This window comes from Hippocampus zosterae, chromosome 5 (assembly GCF_025434085.1).
Source record: "Hippocampus zosterae strain Florida chromosome 5, ASM2543408v3, whole genome shotgun sequence".
Taxonomy (NCBI): Eukaryota; Metazoa; Chordata; class Actinopteri; order Syngnathiformes; family Syngnathidae; genus Hippocampus; species Hippocampus zosterae.
In genome coordinates, this window is record NC_067455.1 from 14,663,587 (window position 1) to 14,677,542 (window position 13,956).

The 13,956-nt window shown below is 40.5% G+C and overlaps 2 protein-coding genes across 2 annotated transcripts in view; one reads left to right on the forward strand and one right to left on the reverse strand.

Moving 5' to 3' along the window:
• The window catches only part of LOC127600853 (F-actin-uncapping protein LRRC16A-like), a 692,893-nt gene extending 678,959 nt beyond the window's left edge, over nucleotides 1-13,934 (reverse strand). The window contains exon 1 of the mRNA XM_052065699.1: nucleotides 13,930-13,934. The gene's annotated coding sequence lies outside the window, so the exon portion shown is untranslated. The remainder of the gene's footprint in view (nucleotides 1-13,929) is intronic.
• Nucleotides 1-13,956, forward strand: part of LOC127600889 (uncharacterized) — a 302,914-nt gene that overhangs the window by 37,931 nt on the left and 251,027 nt on the right. The gene's annotated exons all lie outside the window — the stretch shown is intronic.

Sequence of the window (13,956 nt, forward strand, 5' to 3'; positions counted from 1 at the left end):
TGTCAACACACCATTTGCCCTCTGTTCCAATGAGCGACACATATTTCTACGAGAACAGCGAATGTTGCGTTCTCCTCAAAGTTCGTCAGAGTTTGTCAATTTTGCTAATGTTTGTGAGCAGTTTTTTTTTTTTGGGGGGGGGGGTTGTTTTGTTCTTGTCGCAAGGAAATTTTGAACATGTTAAAAATTCCCTTGTGTTAGACAATTAATTGGTGAAATGTGTTCTATTTTGGTTTAATAAGGATGTAACTTTTACGGCAAAATAAGGACTTATTGCGTTTTTTTATGGGACGGGTGGCAACCCCAGAACAAACAACTGTCAGCTAGCTAGACAGTGGCTAGCTAACTAGCGAGGGAAGTCAGATTAGCAGTCTCCGTCTTCACTCGTGGATTTTTATTTTTTTGGTCAAAGAGCACAAACAGATGTGTTTGACTTGACTACTTAACAACAGTCACAATAGCCATTTTATTTATACATCCATTGTTCACATTTGAATCAGGTGATAACGGAATCAAAACCAGAGATAGAAACCTACTGAAATAAAACTCTTAACTACTCTGTAAACAGAACCAATACTTCTGCTTGGCCATCTACGTGAATACGCTTAATTATCCCAAACTACCATGGCACTGAATTCTATGATGCTGCACAAATTAATGGAAGTCTTCAGTCTTTTCTAAATAGGTTCTGAGACACCACTTTTTCCCCCCTGAATTTCTGGTCGTCTTTTTGTTTTACCATCATCGTTCTTTTGCAAAATTGGTCCTTCCTCATGGCTGACAACTTTAGTTTGAAATTGTAAAGTGCATTATAAGAAACTTTTTGTTTCTGTTCTTGCTAATGAGTTTTTTTTCTTCAGCCTCAATCTAACCTTCAGCTGCCAGGTGGTTTTATTGGAGTGATAGGCTGCTGTATGTTTCCACATCTCTGTCTTATTAGATAGAATATTACTTCTGAAGCAATAAATGGGAGGCAGTGCTTGTGTGTACTTTATTCTTTGTCTTTATTTTTTTTATTACACCCAGGACGTATTAACAAGCTTATGTTTTTATCCTCACAGGCGCAAGTCTAATTACATTTGGAGAAACATCACCATCAGCCACGGAGGAGAATATGTAATGAAGGTGGTTTTTTTAAAATTAAAACGAAAGTTTCTGTTTTGACTCAAGATTTTTTTTTTATTAGTTAATATCTGGTTTTTATGCAGATATGCAATGCATTTTTCAATAACCTCGTATTCATATAGAAGGTTAAGCTCTCCAAATCCGGGATGGTGAATATTTAGTGAGCAAAATGTCATGAAGGGATATGGAATTAACCTTTGGATATTGAAGCAGTCATTATGCAAATTGTCAACATTGAACAGTTCTCTGATATTAGAATCTCTGTATTGCTGAGCATGTGAATGTATTGGTTTTTGGTACATTGTAACTACCACTTCTCGCATGTTGTCACAACATAAAGTGTCTGTGAGTAGCCACAACAGTACCTTCAATACATAAATAATACAAACCCAAATTCCAGTTGTTCGCAATTTTTTTTCAAACTAAGTGGGAACATTCCAAAGGTGAACTCAGGTTGCTTGGAAACAGGTATATGACACAATTGTATTTGTAAAAAGAGCACCTCCAAAAGGCTCAGAGGTGAGGTTCACCATTTTATGAATATCGCCAGGAGCAAACAGTCCAAGAGTTAAGAACGATTCTCAACACAAAGGATTTCATAATGTTAAGTATGTAATATCAAAATTTTGGCTGCCACTGCTCAACACGTATTGTTTTGTGCTTTTTGTTATTGTAAAGTGTCCTTGGGTGTCTTGTAAGGCGCTTATAAATAAAATGTATTATTATTATATAAAATATTCAGAGAATCTGGAGAAAATTCTGCATGTAAACTGGCAAGGCCAAAAACCAACATTGGATGCCTGTGCCTGACAGAAGGTACAGTACATGTTCTTGTAAATTTACAATACAATACATGCTGACTTATATAGCGCTTTCACAACAGATTTGGCAAATAAACAGATACACTGAAAAAAAAAACCCAACAATATTGCTGAATTCAATTCTATTCTATCATAGAGTACTATACATTTTAGTCTTTGAGATGTGACTGGTATGTTGCCACTGTATATTAGAGGTTGCAAATTGACACACATTGGAGCTACCAGAAAAGTGAACAAATTCACACTTCATTTTTTGTGATAGTAGCACAAGATAAAAGAATGACTCATTTCAAGAACAATGAATATAAAGCTATGTGAGGCAAGGCTTCGAACCAAACTCTGCTCTGTAATTACACTGTGTGGTTTGTTGCCATAGCTTTAGTCATAGCTGTTTTATCTCCCTGAAGGAAATAGGTTCAAATACCGTGTGAAACCATTTGCACTGAAGAATGAAACCTGGGAAAGTGAAAGCTGTGATGATGAAAAATATTTTTTGAGATTCCCTCCATGTGTGTTCCATTTAGACATCTGCTCGCTATCTGCAGTTGTGAGTATCAAACATAGCAAGAAGTCTTGGTAAATGTCCCCCGAAGCTCATTCGATTGTATTCAGGATATTTTTTGATATTTAACAAGATACTACTGACCTTGTTTAATTTTTTAAACCAGGATATATCGTTCAAGCAATTGCTGCAAGGATAGTTTTGATTCTGGGCAACTGAAAAGTGTCAGAACTACGAGCATGGGAAAGTCCTTGGATTACATTAACCCCCCGCCCCAACCCAAAAAGGACTTTCTGGGCCCTACTTTGCTCTACTGGCGGCCGTGCAATTGACGTTAAAAATGTCATTTCCGTGCCAGCGCAAGTCTCGCCTATAGTGTTTGGGGCCGTGTTCTGCCTACTTGGGTAATGTCACACCCTGTCCTTCAAGCAACCATTTATAGAACATGTGAACAGCTGGCACTTTGCATTTTTAATATAATCAGCAAATTAGGGACGTTGCATTATCGAAGAATGCTTGTAAATTTTGAAATTCAAGGTTAAAAAATAGCTACATGGATAATCAGAAGGGATAACACCTACGAACAGTCGAGTATTTTAAGCCTTAAATTGGTAAATGTGTAAATGAATCATGTAACTCTTCAGATCTTCACATTTATTTAGAACATATGACACACTCCCTCTCTCTGTCTCATTGTTTCTTTCAAATGAATTTCACCACCTCTGTTTGGAAACTTTCCCATTTTAGAAATCAATGTTTTGGCCTGAGGCTACCATGCCTCTGCCTTTTTCTCTTTGGTAGTGTTCCCATCTCAACTCGGGATGAACATGCGTGTCTTATGCCAAAGCTTAGGAAACAAAACTGGAGCCTCATAAAAAGTGAAATAAAAGAGTATTTAATGACACACACTCCAAGGGAGAGGTGAGGGGAAAACCTCTTACGGCTGGGGAATCATCCAGTGAGGCCAAGCTGGCTGCCACAAGTGTGGAGAAAACAGAACTGAGAAATATGGGAGACACTAAGGACAAAGACACTGGTTAGCAAAATCAAGCGGGGTACCAAAATCAACAAGTACAAGGTCTAGGGTGCCACAAAAAGTGCCAAGCTGATTCCAGCTAAAGGATAATCAAGGAACTGGTGAAGAGTGGAGCATGGCACCTACATGTGCGAGCTGCAGCAGAGGTGACTGGCAATCAGCTGTGATGCAACCCATGCGGTAGAGGAGTGGCAAAAGCAGCAGACACATACAGCCACGCCCAGCCAGCAATGAACAGGGTAGACGAAAGTCAAATCAGAACACACAGTGGGAACCGAGAACACAAGCCACATCCCGACAATTTTTGTGATAGCATCTTCCATCTGATTGGAAGAGTCAAGCCAATCTTGCCTGATCACCAATATATGCACTTGTATATAAGCACACACCTATGCAGACACACACAATGGGCATGTGAAATGTGAAATTTTGTCCTGTTATACATGGTTAGTATTGAAGAGTCTGGGGAGGTAGAGCAAAATAAGAGAGACCAGCCCTACGAAGGAAGATGGAGCTAACGGCAGTGTATTTCAAAGACAATTTTGAAAGACAATTTTATGAAGAAACATGAACAGGGGTAGGAGGAGTGGGGTGGCAAATTTCCATGAAAGATGATGAGCTGATTCCCACCGGTGGTAGTTTCTCTTTAATTTTATTTAATGGACTGATTCTAATCGCTCAAAGGTATATTTTAGAGTATGTTTTTGTTTCATATCACACAGAGAACCAGGTCGAACATACACAAGAGATGCCAGAGTGAAAGTAGTGCACAAAAATTACTACCCCTCATGTCCTGGGAGATGGGGACAGTGCCTGGCTCAAAGAAACCTGGACAGTATGTATTTCCAATTGGAATGAGAGTAAATAATGTCATCAGTTTTTCATTGCACAAACAAGTGGCTCCACATGGTTGTGTCTGTTTGGGGAAATTGCTATCTCACCTCTAATGTTATCTGTGTCAGACAATAAATTCTCGGGAATAACAAAGCACAGAATACAAAACACGATATCGCCTGTCATGCAAGTGATCCCAGGTTTTCCAGTGACATTTAACAAACTGTTGTCAGGCCCCACAAAGGCACATGCTTTATAAGCAATTCATCTTTTGTTCATCTTGTGTGAAATAGCTCCTCCTGTTGGCTGATTGACAAAGAAACAGTGCATTGTTGTTTGCTCCTGTTCTTCAGCCTCAACAACTAATGCAGGCTTTTTCGGTTTGGCCTGATGTTTTAGTCATTATTGTACAAAATTAAAACTATACATACTGTTAGCATATTATAGTGATCATATAAAAACGACAGATCCTCTTGCAATTTCACCATCAGAAAGGTGTCAAAGGTGTTCAAATCAGTTCATTCTCCACAGACATCGCTGCATTAAGTGGCTGTAGTGACACAAAATGTTTAGGCAGCACCACTTTCAGCGAGCTATGACTTCAACATGACTATTCTTTCAATTTTGTCACTCAAAAAAACAACAATGTTATACTTGCACAGTCAACATCTAATAAATTGTATGGGTCACGTTTTTACGGTCTGGAAACTGAATGGTATGGGTTCTTTCAAGATGTCCAAGAAATTTCAGAAACTGTGTAAAGACTGATTTCTGATGAGAAATTCCCCTGTACACTCACGATTGTGCCCCACCATGACTTGCAGTGACCTATGAGCGGATTAAACCACAAACAGACTTCTGTGCTGTCAGTCTGTTGCCAATCCTCAATATTGTGTGTGTGTGTGCACAAACAGTTGTTTTGCTTTGATTGTATTAATCATATTTCATCTCATTTGGGGGTTTATGGAGCATTGTAGATTAGCTATCGTGTCTGGAACTGTGAAGAATCTCTATAATGCTTAATGACTGCAGTTAAATCGATTTTTCTGTGTAAAGTGTACTCAAATTGTGCGTGAATTATCACAGAGTGAACACTGCTGTAATTGTACATGAATGACACCCAGGAATTTTATCATACGTGATTATGATGCCACCTATAGGTGCATTTGCAGACAATGTGAATGAGACCTGCAGGAATATCCAAGTGCAATATTTTGTCCTAAACACCTTATTCAATGTCTCTCCAGGCTGTATAGGTAGGACGACCCTTCTGGTTTGTAACGTTTCGTGTTAGCAATAACAGCACCACTGCGGGAATGGAGAGGTTTTTGTTTTGTGTGTGTGTGTGTGTGTGTGTGTGTGTCTGTGTGTGTGTGTGTGTGTGTGTGTGTGTGTGTGTGTGTGTGTGTGTGTGTGTGTGTGTGTGTGCGCGCGCACATGCGTTTTCATGCGTCTCTTGGGGTAGCCCATCTGAAGCCAGCTGTATATCACAGCTGTATCCCATGTGTAACTTCAAAGTGGCAACATGCATGGTTCAGGCTATTTATGACACAGTTACAGGAAGGACATGTGTGTTTACACTGGCCTTTATATTACAGGGACATGTACTGAGATACTGCTCAGCTACCTTAGCTCCGTCCCAGCTCTTCTTCTCGTACACCATAGCAATAATTTGGGGGTATAAGAGACGAGCAGTGAAACCTCTCTGGTCCAGGAGTGACATTCTGTACAAACACATGACCTTCACCACCAAATTAACCACCTTGATGTTTTTCTCCAACATTTTGGTACTATTTGAAAACACTTTCATCTCCACGTCTCAGGACAGGATAAAAAAACAAGCATAATTAAACAATACATATAAAAATTAGGGCGGCCCGGTAGTCCAGTGGTTAGCACGTCGGCTTCACAGTGCAGAGGTACCGGGTTCGATTCCAGCTCCGGCCTCCCTGTGTGGAGTTTGCATGTTCTCCCCGGGCCTGCGTGGGTTTTCTCCGGGTGCTCCGGTTTCCTCCCACATTCCAAAAATATGCGTGGCAGGCTGATTGAACACTCTAAATTGTCCCTAGGTGTGAGTGTGAGTGCGAATGGTTGTTCGTCTCTGTGTGCCCTGCGATTGGCTGGCAACCGATTCAGGGTGTCCCCCGCCTACTGCCCGGAGACAGCTGGGATAGGCTCCAGCACCCCCCGCGACCTTAGTGAGGATCAAGCGGTTAGGAAGATGAATATAAAAATTATATAGTCATGGACTTGAATGGAGCCCACAGTTCACAAAACTTTTTACCACAAGTGTCACCAATGCTATCCCTGGGTAAATATGAGATTGTAAATATGGTTTATTGTTATTAAAAAAAGAACAACAACAACAACAACAACTGCTTCTGAACCTAGTATATCATATTTTCATGTCTTGTATCACTTGCTTAAAACCAGGAAATTGCCGTGTGCATGGAGTTAGCTGCCGCATCACTTAAAGAAGTGCTTACATCTCTTGGCCAAGCAAATGACAGGGATGTCACAGCTCTCCTCAGCCTGCGTTTTCGAACCAGCTTGGAAGAGACTTTAAGAAACGGTTCTGTTGCAACCATTTGGCAACAATAAAGTGTACTGGGAAAGCGACCACACAAGGCAGAACTGGACTGTTTTTTTTTTTTTTAAACGGTAAAATAGGCACAAATTGGCTAAAACCAGAAATGGGGATTCGAGTCATACAATTTGATTTGGGTCAGTCTCAAGTTGCAATTTTTACGACACCATGCTGGCCAAAAACTTGGGAAATAATTGACTTGGACTTGAACTACAATGGAAAAAAACTGTAGTGTTAAATTTGTTTCATCAAGTGGTTGTGTGAAATAAAAACATCTGCATCTAAAGACATTATTTAAGTAGAGTAGTAGTCTACTTATAAAATGTATCAGGATCCAGCGGATCTTATTTTGTGCAACCGCGTGATGAAACGAAAGTGAGTAAATTCACACTCCATTTTTTTCTGTGCAATCCTCTTGTATATAGGTGGAAATCAGCATTTTAACACACAATTTTTTTTCTATTCCAAATATTTTCTCTTCTCGACATACATAAGTTTTGCACATTTCACACACTTCCTTCAAGTGTAAACTTCCTTTTTCCCTCCACACAGATGTCTATCCTGTCTGCTTCTGTTTGACAACGTCAGTAGCACCACGGCAGGAAGTGAAAGAGTGCTGGAGGCAGGTAGAGTGGCAGATGGTGAGAGCGGATGCAAAAATGCAGCAAAGAATTGCACTTGACAGCAGAGATGGCAGAGAAATATATGTGACACTGCAAAACAGCATTCCATGACATGTGGCAGTCAAACTGGCCTTTATGATGGTAGAATTTCTTCTTCCTGAATTTGTATGTGCAGTGCTATGCACCTCACAACAATTCTCAATTGTGTGTCCTACCACGTCTGAGGAAGTCTGCAGGATATGAGTGTTAGTCAATGTGTTATCCTCTGAGGTGATGGAAACACTGCAACTGTGTGTTTGTGCCAGGCAGAAGCAGCTGGGAAGGCCGCCCTCTCTTCTCCTGTCATCAATAAATGATCATAGGCTATGTGGAGGGAGGGAACCATCAACCACTAAGACCTGGCAACACAACTCAAGATACAAATAGAAAGAGCGACATGGTGAGGCCAAATGGAAGGCAGGACAGAAGAGTGAATCTAAAAGAACACAAGCTTAAAATTTGTTGAAAAAAAAGAAGACAATATGAGGGCAAATTCATATAACACTTGGGATTAAGAGTAGTTGTGCATTTGTCATTTGTGCATTTTAACATGTGAGTGCTTCTTTCTGTAATGTAGCTATTAAATGTTTACATTACAAAACAAAACAAACAAAAAAAAACAGCAAATGAATATTTATTGGTCCCACCATCCCTTTGGTCCTGAATACCAAAAATGTCAGCTAAATGAACTGACGAAATATCAAATCTAACAGAAGTACTTTTTTCTGCCACATTGTGCAGAGTCATATTATTAAGTTATTATTAAAGAAATTGAAATAATATGGTTAAAGTCCAAAGGTTTGTATTTCTTTTATTTACACATATGCATACACACATGTATGAGAATGATTATTCCTCTGCCTCCAAACTGGGCCATCCAAAAACAGTCATCCATCCACTGAGCAAGAGAGCTGCATATAATTGAATCCTCTGTGGCTACTTAACCTGTCATTGCTGCTGTGCACCATGTGGGAGGAACAGTTTCACCTTGTACTCACACATCTGAGTTTCCCTCACAGAGAGACTGACTTGTAAAATGTCTGATCCAGGCGTTCACCCAGAGGAGCATCAGAGGCTCAAGTCTTACATCGGATGTTCAGCACAATTGAATTCTCTGAATGAGATTTTAAGAATAATGTCACCTAACATTCACCTCTTGACGCCGATTGTTGCAAATGTGCATCAAAATGCTTCCGCTCCAAATGGAACCCACAAATAGAGTCTGTATTTTACACTGCCAAACAATTTGATACAAATACCTACCGAAAAATCTTTTGTAAGCATTTGTTTTTATCGTTTCACAACAATACATTAATTTTTGGACTGCTAAGCTCGACTCGTGCGACACCGTTATTTTTGGACTGCAAACTTGGATAACCTGTCCGACAGTTGTGATAAAATAAAAGTATGTCCAGACTTATTGTATTCTTGTAGTGCTAACATGAGGAGGTAGAGGTTCCACGACAAGTATTTATGAAGATATTTGGTGAATTTGGCTACCCCCCCTCCCCCAAATGAAACTCCTACCAGCTTTCTTGACCCCAGATAAAGCTTTCGAGAGCCACCACTGCTGCCAACCCACTCAAACACAACAGCAAAAAACAAAAACAAAATGGAACTCCTTGTTGTGGCTCCCAAATCCTGCCATCAGAAGGCTGCGACATTTTATCCCTCATGTGGCTGTTCCACATCTTGCAAGGGATTCCACTTTAGGCTCCCAGTTAGAGCAGTGGACAGACAGTAATATGAGCAGAATTCAGCTACCAGGGTTCTCAGTGGGAGCATATCACTCCCACAGTGGGAGTGATATGGGGCATCTAGTCAAATTCCGGTTCATATACAGTGTGAACAGATTCTACTCGCCGACAAAGCTAAACAATTCAACAACTGCTATGTGATTTGTACAGGGATGGCAATAGCTAGTGATGGAAAAAACGGAAAGGGGCGTGGCCTGGACGGGGAGACCAATCACAACAAGTAAGACATCATACTCGTCCAATCGCAGGGCTGTTTACAATCGGAAGATGGAAAGACTGATAGGGAGAGCTTGTGAAAACTCGACGATAAGGTACCTGACCCCCCTTAAATTTTCTCAACGGATTTAGACGATTCACAAAAATGATAAATTTAAGAAATAAAACGGCGGATTTCCGCGTATCTGCGGAAAATTGCCATCCCCGTTTGTAGATAACAATGATTATGAAAGGGTAAATTTGGTGGATGCATCTTCCATTTTCATGAGCTTTTGCAGAAATAGTAAATGGTGCATGAATAGGCTAAAGAGTAAAGCCCTCCACCCCCAGCATCACCACCACAAGTCCTCCATTCTTTCAATTTCTTTCCCGTTTTTTTTAAATGAGCGTGAACATTGCCATTGTTAAATGGAATTATGATCAAAGAATTTGTGGCTCCATATTGTGAGTCCTAACATTAGTCACACATCAGCGAGTTGCATTTGGATGTGCCTAAAGCACAGTGCACTAAACAGTAAAGTAGACTGTTGGGTTGGGAGAGAGAAGAGAACAAATGTTGGGGTGGGGGGGGGGGATTAGATGTGGGAGCAAAGATGGTGAAAATAAGACCCATGGCAAAGAGAGAAAACAATGCACTCTGGTGCCAAGATTGCAAAGCACTGCCTCACCCTACCGCTCTCACTTTGTCTATTTTGCCATCTTCCTTCTTCTTGGTCTCCCTTGAAGCATATCAGTAAGCGCCTCAGCTGCCACCAAGGGAATTGAGGATGTCTGTGGGATAGTAGAAGAAGGGAAAGTGAGCGAATGAGATGAAGAGAAAAGGAAAGTAGGTTGAAAAATGTGGTAATGTAGGAGCGCTTGTCTTCTCTTTGTGTGGATGCGGCTGAAACATCTCTTGACAAACGATCGCATGCGCAACTCCTCACTGTCAAGTACCAAAAAAAGAAAGTAAAAGTGCTAAAAGGTAGTCTGTCAGGAAGGAAAATCGTGTAAATTGTGTGTATATATCTCTGAGTCAAACATATGCAAAATGTTCGCCGTATCAGACAAAGTTCAAAGTGACTCAGTGGGGAGCACCCCTGACTTCAGACACCGGAGAACAAATCCAAGTAAGGGCAAAGAATAACATCCACTTGGGTTGCAAAGGAAGACCCTTTTCAGAATTTGTGATGCAGCTTTTCTGCATCTCTCATTGGACGGTACAGAAGGACCGAATACCTTAGCTCTTGACTGTGTAATGTGTACATTTAAATAGCTAAGAGATGCTGTTACAGCAATAAAGCTCAAACTGGCAGAGACCACTGCTTAACACCCTTGGCAACATCTAACTGCAAGAGCTTCAACATTTGCATCCTGTGAAGTCATGAATGTGCAACCGTAGCTCTATTTGTTGTGTGTGAATTTGCACAGTGTAATGGCGAACCTCAATCCGTAACCCTGCTGAGCGATGGGTGAGATATATTTGTTGGAGGAAGATAATGGCTGCGTATACTTTTCTATCAGATGTTTGTTGTATGCGAGTGTTTGCTATTTATTGCTTTCAAGCATACAGGGAGAATTGCCCTCCACAGGATCACTCCTCCGCCTCTCTTCACTGGAGGGCATGAGGTTTTGGTCTGGCAGTGTCAATTGCAAGGTTAAAAAAAAAATGCCAAGGTGATCATAGTCAGACCTTGACCACCCGCACCCCCAATTGCTCCTGATACTGTGTTATCAGTAGGTAAATGCTTTGAGTACCTAATTTAGAAAAGCACTGTACAAATAAAAGCCTGTTGACCAGTGTCTCATTTCGCAAGAGATACAGACCACTGTCAAAAATCCGGCATTGAACAAAGCTTGTCAACTTCTGAAATTCAATTACATGCACATGGTTAAGACTGCGCACAAATAAACGTAATGAATGGAAATAAAAAGTTTCTGAGATCCTTCCCTCAGGCCCACAATCATCTGATGAAATGTGATGTTATATTCGTATTAGTATTTACTGGTATTGCAATTTTGTATTGAGAAATGTTGACCGTATACAACAATGCTTTGTTTTCCTTATTCACTCTTACATTTTTGAGAAAAAGAAAGAAGACCACTGAATCAGGCAGAAGCACAGCTGACCGTAGCAAGAAAGGATTTATGCAACTGCATTAGGAGAGGGGCAGTTAAAGGTCACTTAGCAAAGAAAATAAGTGCTCCAGAGATAAATAACCATGCCAGACGACATGGATCCACACAGAAGAAAGACACAAGACTTAAAATGCACTGAAGTAAAATGCCGTGTAAAACATACTCAAATTTATTTCGTCATGTGATGGATGGAAAAGCAACTAAAACTGGATGATCTAAACACGAGAAAGAGTTGATTTTCTAAAAAGATAGAGACGAGGCTCCATGACTAACTTTGCTATTTGGGCCCAATTTTAAGCATCAATTTTGTTTTGTACACTATAATTTGCAAATTGTAACTGTCCTAAAAAAACATGAACATTTTTGTTGTTAAAGAAAAAAATACATGGATGTGGTGTCTGTTTAATGCACTTTATTATGGAATAAACCAGTGCTCCTTCAAGTGTCGGTTGGTTCAAAATGCTGCTGTTCACCTTCTTACTCAGGGTTGGGCAATTATTTTCCCGGGGGGGCCAAATGAGAAGCAGAAAATATTGTGGATGGCCGGGCCAAAAGTTAGAAATAGAAATAGAAAATAAAGACGATAGCACAATGTCTTTGTATGCCGGTAATGATGTAACATTCTCCTCCACCATCACATTCAGCACCGGTTCTCTTCAAGGATGAATTCTGAAATTTACAAATTTTAGCCAGTAAATTACAGAAACATGCATTCAAACTAATTGAGAGAAGCTTCATCAAACAACAAGACAATACTCCAAAACAAAGTCAAGACAACAAGGAGTTCATCAGGGGGGCGGGAACGCGGAAGTTCTGAAGCTTGCCAAGTCACTCAATGGACATTGACCCAATTGAGCCTGCCATTTACCTCAGAAAGAGAAGACTAAAGGTAGAAACCCACAGAAACAAACAGGAACTGAAAGAGGATGCAGTGAAGGCCTGAAAAAGCAGTTCAAATGAAGAATGCAACAGTGTGGTGAACTCAATGGATCGTAGGCTTGACGCAATTATTGCAAATTAGGGTTCTGCGAACAAATATTAAATAGCTAGAGCTGTACATCAGTGAAAAAAAGTGTATGTGTTAGCAAAGTGGATGTGTGCTGCTGGTCCCGGAGGAAATGGACTGAGAGCAAATTACCTGTCACTGGGTTGACATCACCTACCCCCCAGCATCACACACACAAAGGACACCCGGTCCTTAGGCTGAGGCTACTGTATCAACTCAAATATGTTCTCCCTCTTTCTTGGGATTCAGTACAGCAGTGAATGAAAAGGTACTGCAATGTCTCCCTCTGGTGCTAGTTATTACGCGCAGACGAGCATGATCGTGTTTTTATTCAGCACAAAGTCTTTAGGCCTCTGGCGGATTCATTGTTACAACAGTTATCAGTTGAGAATCGGTACTCCCTGTAAATTTCAGCCTACCTCTCTGCCCCCATCCTGCACACACACACACACACACACACGCACACACACACACACGCAGTCCTTAAGGCCCCCTATCTCACTGAGCTGCTAACAATCACAATTGTTTTCGAAGATAGCAAATGTTGCGTTCTTGTCACAGTTCATTCAAGGTTGATACCGGAGCTTTTTTCGGCGTTTCAAAGTGTGCAGAAATATTCTTCGAAAATGGAAAGATGTTTTGAGGAGAAGGACTGCAGGTGTTGGAGGAAAGAATGAAGACAGTGGGCCCAGAGATTTACAAATTCCTGGGAATTGAACTCGTACGGGATTGAGAATTTCAGCTACGCAAGACAACAACGGTGAGACGATCTGACCTGATTCTCGAGGACAAAGAAGATCTGGATTTCTGATATGGCATGCCCTCAACAACACAACATTGAGATCAAATGTGTGGAAAAGCTGATGAAAAAGATCTACAAATTTGTTTTATAGTATTTATTCGGCTTGGAGCTATATTATATAACTATTTGTAGAATTAATTTGGCAGGATTCTATTTTTTTAAGTTTTGCTGAATGCATATTTGAAGCTTCTAGATTCAGCAAAGGTGGTTAAATCCAAAGTGTTTAGCTTTGAGGTGTACTTCAGTCGTAGCCCAAACCCACGTTCATTCCAGCCAGACCAGCAGCAAAAGCAAATAGTCTATTTAATTATTAAAATTTAACCAAGGAAACAACCCCCCCCCCCCTAAAAAAATAAATAATGTGGTGCCCTGATGGCCTCTGAGTGTACTACAGGGAGTAAAATTCAGCTGTCATTAATTGATTAAATATTTTGTATTCATGATCGCTACGTAACATTGCAAATTTCTCCGTTGTGAGACAAAAAAAGTT